Source organism: Phodopus roborovskii, unplaced genomic scaffold (assembly GCF_943737965.1).
Source record: "Phodopus roborovskii unplaced genomic scaffold, PHOROB, whole genome shotgun sequence".
NCBI classification, from domain to species: domain Eukaryota; kingdom Metazoa; phylum Chordata; class Mammalia; order Rodentia; family Cricetidae; genus Phodopus; species Phodopus roborovskii.
In genome coordinates this window covers 16,623,818-16,629,985 of record NW_026126482.1, presented here as the reverse complement: position 1 = coordinate 16,629,985, position 6,168 = coordinate 16,623,818, and positions in this window count along the sequence as shown.

Below are 6,168 nucleotides of genomic sequence, written 5' to 3'. Positions count from 1 at the left end.
TGAGCAAAACCTTCCCTCTGTAGTTGGGAAAGGGTGATAGCACCCTCGTCAAGGCTGCAGCTCAGCTGGTGGGGCTGGCTCATGCTCACAGGTGGATGTGGAGCTGAGAACTTAGGCTCTGAAGGCAAGTGTGGCGTCAAGAAGCAGTAAAAGAACCTTGGATTCCAGATTTGTCTTTAGAACTAGGAACTGGTGAGTCAGGAAAGCGTATACTACAGAGAATGCATGAGACAGCAAGAGGAGAGCAGAGAGAACTCAACTTCGATTACCCATTGACATGAAAGTAAAGTGGGGCCAGGGGAGATGGCTCAGCGGTCAAAGGCTGACAAAGTGGATGAAGAGGGGTGTGGAGAGATGGCTCAGCAGTGCAGGGTACTGGCTGCTCTTGCAGAGGAACTTTTGTCCCTTTTTACTTTGGCTAAAGGGACACAGATAAATCAATGAGCTTAATCGTTCCTCGGAAGTCACCTGGATTTCCCAGCACAGCAGAAGACCATGGGACAGAGCACTCACTCACAAGAATAAGGTCCCTCAAGGATAAGGATCCATGAAGGCCAGGCTGTACACTAGAGTGACTAGAGTGACCGTCTTGTAGGGGTCAAGCAATGACAGCCAAAAGGAAGGGTTCCCTCCAAAACACCTCCCTAAAAGACTGAGGCAGTGAGCGATTGATACATGCACCGGTGTTAGATTACGCATACCTGTGCCTACCTCAATTCTTCCTCCATTTAAATCCAAAGCGCATTCCAGTACCCCAAAGGTTCCCTTGGGATATATAGGCCCCTCTATTCCTCTTTCCAATGTGATCACATCGAACAAGTCTGTTTCACCATTACTTTTTAATTGACAGATTGAAGATTTCTGAACCTGGGCGCTAATTACTGCAGAAATGGCTAAGAGAGGGGGTCTGCAAAGGATGCTTGTGGCTTTAGAGCACAGACGAAACCAGGAAAGATGACAGTGATTATTTCCAATACACTGCATTAGCATATATTAATTGCTAATTAATAATGAGTCTCACTGACATTTTTCATACACTGGTGGAATGTAATTTGATCACATTCACTTCCCTTCCTACTACCCACTTCCTGTTTTCCCTCCCCTTCCTCCTGCCCAGACAGTCCTCTCCACCTTCAGATCTTTATTTCAACCTGGATTCTATGTGTGGTATTTTTTTGCCTAACCTAATAATATCACAGTGTGTCGTGGTGGTGGCGGCAGTTTGGTTTAGTTTGGTTTATGTTTGAGACAGGGTCTCAAATAATTCAGGCTGGCCTTAAACTCCTGATCCTCCTGTCTCTACCTTCCAATACTGGAATTATGTGCTTGCATTATCACACTCATGTTTTTAATACCATTTGCCATGTAGAAAAGATCCCAAATGTGGTTTAAGCACAAGAAGGATTGGCGGAAAAGAAAATGTATGCGTTTCTGTATTCCTTGTTGGGGGTATACTCCATACCTTCTCACAGAAATTCTAAAACATTTGCAAACACCTATTCATATTTGTTTGAATAAATTTATTCTAAAAACTGCAAATTATTGAAGAGTTATCCCTTTGCCTCTTCAATGCAAATCACAGATTGGACACATCTGCTGGTTACTGGAAGCAGCGTGTGCTTCAAGCAAAGCCAAACATCTGTTCTTACAGCTCCCAGCAGTGCTCAGAGGGGAAGAAAAGCTTGGAAGGAGTGAGCCCGCCTACTGAGGAGCTATTTTTCAGTTAAGAAGAAACTCTGTATGTGTGTTTGTGAAACAAAACACTAATCAATAATACTAAGACCCAAAGCAATACACATGCACGTGTGTTCATTCCCAAATGAATGCGAGCAAGGGGCTGAAGGCGTTTGCAAGAAGTTAAAGTCTTTGTCCTGAACGAAGCACAGAATTTGAGTGACAGGAGAGGCAGACAAAGCAAGGGAACAGGAAGGAGACCAGAGGTCAAGAGCAAGAACAAAAAAACCTAACAAAGATCCGCTCTTCAAAAGCCTCCATGGCTGGAATAAAGACTTCAAGTTTGATTTTGTGACTGCACAGAAGCTAAAACAAGATGTTGGGTTTGTCTGTTTACCATTGTGCATTTGATTCGCTCAAACTTGCATTCACTAATTTGTTAGCTCAGCAAATATTCATTAAGTACCTAGGATCAGGCTGTCTATTAGAACTGGGGTAGTTCCAACCAGGAACCCTCCCACCCTCTCTCTCTCTCTCTCTCTCTTCCACCCCCCCCCCGCACCGTGTGTGTGGTGTGTGTGTGTGTGTGTGTGTGTGTGTGTGTGTGTGTGTGTGTGTGTGTATTATGTCTCACCCTCAAGACATTAGCAATGTCTGGGGACATTTTTCTAAATTTTCACACTGGAGGTCTCTGGAGGTCTATACTGATTTTTTTTTTTTTTTTTTTTTTTTTTTTTTTTTGTGGACCAGCAAACTGGCTCAATTGGTAAAAGCTCTTGCTGTCAAGCCTGATAATCTATTTGATCCCTGGGACTCACATCATAGAAGGGGAGACTTTGTCCCACACACAGAATAAAGAAAATGTAAAGATTTTTAAAAGAGAATTTTCTGACCTAAAAAAGCCAATATTCCTACTGTTGTAAAGCCTTGGGATAGACAGTAAAAATGTCTGAAATGAAGTCCTTGTCCTCTGTGGGACACCATATGGGGCTGAGATTGCAAATCAATCCTTCCAGCCGCTTGAGTCCACAACTAAGGAGACCGTGGGTGCCATATAGGGCACGATAATGGCTTTGTTAAGAGGGAGACAGTTTTGTAGAAGTCACACTGGAAGGGGTTCTTAAAAGATGAATCATCTTTTCTGGTAGGAAAGGTGGGTGGAAGGACCATGTCTAAAACCTAGCATATTTGAGAGTCAGCAGACAGCTTGACATTGCTGGAATGGAATATTGGGTATGTGACTGGAGGCATGGATGTGATTCCATCCACTGCACTCCTACGCACCCATCTGACTTTTTATCCTAGACCCCAGTAAGTGTGTGTCCTCTGAGGCTTTAGTAAAGACAATAGCAAAATGATCCCTAACTAAACGTTTGCCCTAGGGATGGAAGCAGTCAGGCAATCATCTGGCATTTAAAAGTTCATCTCCATATTCCTTCATATGAAGAAAACGGCAGGGAAAAAAAATGCTTCATGGCTTATTAGTAAAAACTTATCCATCTTTTCCCTAAATGGTTAGAACACACTGCCTTTCCCAGCTCTTTCCATCAGCATTCCGTTACTAAAGCTGTCTATTTTTCAGTGCTAAATCCTCAGGGGATTCTCCCCATGAATTTAACACGACTGAAGAAACTTGCTTGGGGGTAGAACCTGGCTGCAAATTATCTGAGATGGGATTCTTAGTAAAGAGACCAAAATGAATCAGAGTGTTCGAGTGGTTTCAAATGTGGTGTGGCAGTCCCCCTTCACCCCCAGTGTCGTGATTATTCATAGTGGAAATGGGACGGCTTTAGAACACAATTACATGCAACAAATGTCCTTTGTGCTCAACACTGGAAAGGGCTGCTGCTGCAGGCCAGAAGACTGTGCCTGTGAAGCGTTGAGGGGAGAGCAAGCCTCTAAAAAGGCCATTGTGGGTACTGGAGTAAAGGTCCAGCAGCCAGCCAGCCGCTTGGATTCCAGCACTCATGTAACAAGCCAGGCATCCCTGAAAGTGTCTGTAACCCCAACTCCGGGGGAGGGGGATGGGGGTTGGAGAAGGGAGGATGGCTGGGACTTGGCAGCTTCCAGCCTAGCAGAGACAATTGTCTCGTGGTCAGGAAGGGGCTCTGTCAAAGGAACAGACTGGTAGTGATGCAAGAGGGGGCACCAGATGCCCTCCCTGGCCTCTGCTTTTGCAAATGCATGCACGAGTTCACATACATGCTTTCATGCAGACATAGACACATGCAGTATGCAAATATTTTAAAGGATGGCAGTAAAGAAGGAGCTGGGCAGTTAAGAGTGTATGCTGCTTTTGCTGAGGCGCTCACACACATGTGCGCATGCTGTCTCACACACATGCACACACACACACACACACACACACACACACACACACACACACCAAAACTAAAAAAAACCTTTAAAAAGGCTATTCCAAGCTGAGAGTGGTAGAATGGTAGCGCATGCCTAGAACCCCAGGACTCCAGGGGCAAAGTGAGAAGTTATGTTCAAGTCCATGGCAGCTTGCATTACTTAGTGCATTCTAAGCCATCCAGGGCCACATAGTAAGGCCCTGTCTTCTAAAGTACAACCAAGCAAGCAGAATAACTCACAGATGATGCTCATAAGAGGTAAGCAGCAGAGAGGCTACCCTAGATTTAAGTTGTGTGTGTGTGTGTGTGTGTGTGTGTGTGTGTTTCTCTGTGTATGTCTGTGCGTCTGTGTGTGTGTGTGTTTCTCTGTATGTGTGTATATGATGTGTCTGTTTGTAAGTGGTGTGTGTGTTTGTGTATGCACATGCATGTGCTTGGATGCCTTAGCGCAGGTGATTTCTGGCAGTATAGGTCAGAGGTCAACTTCTACTACTCTCTACTTTGTTCTTTGAGGTAGAATAAATCACTGATCCCAGAGCTAGCCGACTTGGCTACACTGGGTAGACATCGACAGCCAGTGGTCCTCTGTCTCTGCTTTCCTATCCCTGAGATTACAGATGTACACTGTCACATCTGACATTTCTGTGGGATTGAATTGAAGACCTCACACTTGCATGGAAAGCCTTTTACCAACTGAGCCACCTCTCCAGCCCCTCAAGCAATAGCTTCAGAAACAGCACATCAGGCCACCCATTCAACCTTCACAATGTAAGGCCAATCTCCCTCAGCCCTTAAATTCTAGCCAAACAAAATAGTTTATGCAAATATCTGATTATTCCAGGAAGGGCAGGCATTAAAGCAGTATTGCAGATCTTTCCAGCCATCCTCTCCTCAGGTTTACCCACCCTCTCTCTCTGCAGGGAAAGGGGAGGCATATACCTATACTGCTGCCCATGGGTGTTATAAGCCTCACCTCCATTACTGCTCACTAGACCTGTGGCTCCTGCTTACTAGTTTCATGAATGGAAAGGCTCAGCAGACTGAAGAGATGACTTCATGGATAAATGTTTGTTGCTTTTGAAGAGGACCAGCATTTGGTTCCCCAAACCCACATGGGGCAGTTTATAACTCCAAGGGATCCAACATCCTCTTCTAACTCCATGAGCATCCACACACATATGACACACACACACACACACACACACTAAATACAATTAAAAATTAAATATATTTCTACCTGTGACCCAAGAAATCCATGCATAGGAAACCCTAACTACTGCACTGAATTCTAAAATAAAAATTTTCTTTCTTTGTATCACTTTAATGTTTGAAAGTTCATTTTTCTTCTGAGAAACAGCCATGCTACCCTACACCTGTTCCTTCTGGTATTTAATTTCTGGTTCTGTAACAAAACATCTGAGATCAGGCAGTTTATAAAGAACTGAAGTTCATCTGGTTTCAACTTTTGAAGCCCAAAGTCCCAGCACACAGTCCCAGCATCAGCTTAATCTACTCAACACAACTGTGCCAAGGCCATCTCACAGAAAGCCGGAGCTAACCCCAGCTCAGATCTCTCTTCTTTCAAAGTCCCTCTAGTCATCAAGGGGGATGCACCCTTATAATCTCATCTGATCCCAGTGACCTTCCAAATCCACACCTCCAAACACCACTCCCAGATGAATTTGCCCAGCAAATTCTCAACACAGAGAATTCTGCGAGACACATTCAACCCATAATAGTTATCCATAGAGGTCAAGTGTGCGGGCTCTTAAGTCATTCAATTGAAGTAATAAAAGGGAGGAGCTTGACTCTACCTAACAGCCTCAGGTTATTGCCCTTGAGTTTGGCCGGCAGCTGCTCAAGCATGAAGGTAAAAATCCTGCTTGAATGAAAGTCTCTGGGATGTCATAAGCAGCTCATAACCTTGAGTAATTTGAGCAGCAAGACAAAGCCACCTGTTTCCTAACCAAAAAAAAAAAAAAAAAAAAAAAAAAAAACAAAGACTCTCCTTGCCTTGGGGCCATGAGGTGTCAGCCCTAGGGCCAACCCTTGCTGCAGGAGTCTCTCCACACCTGGAAAAGGCTTCCCACTGCTAGGCCTGCCATCCATTAAAGCATCTGTTCAGCTTCAGGCCAGA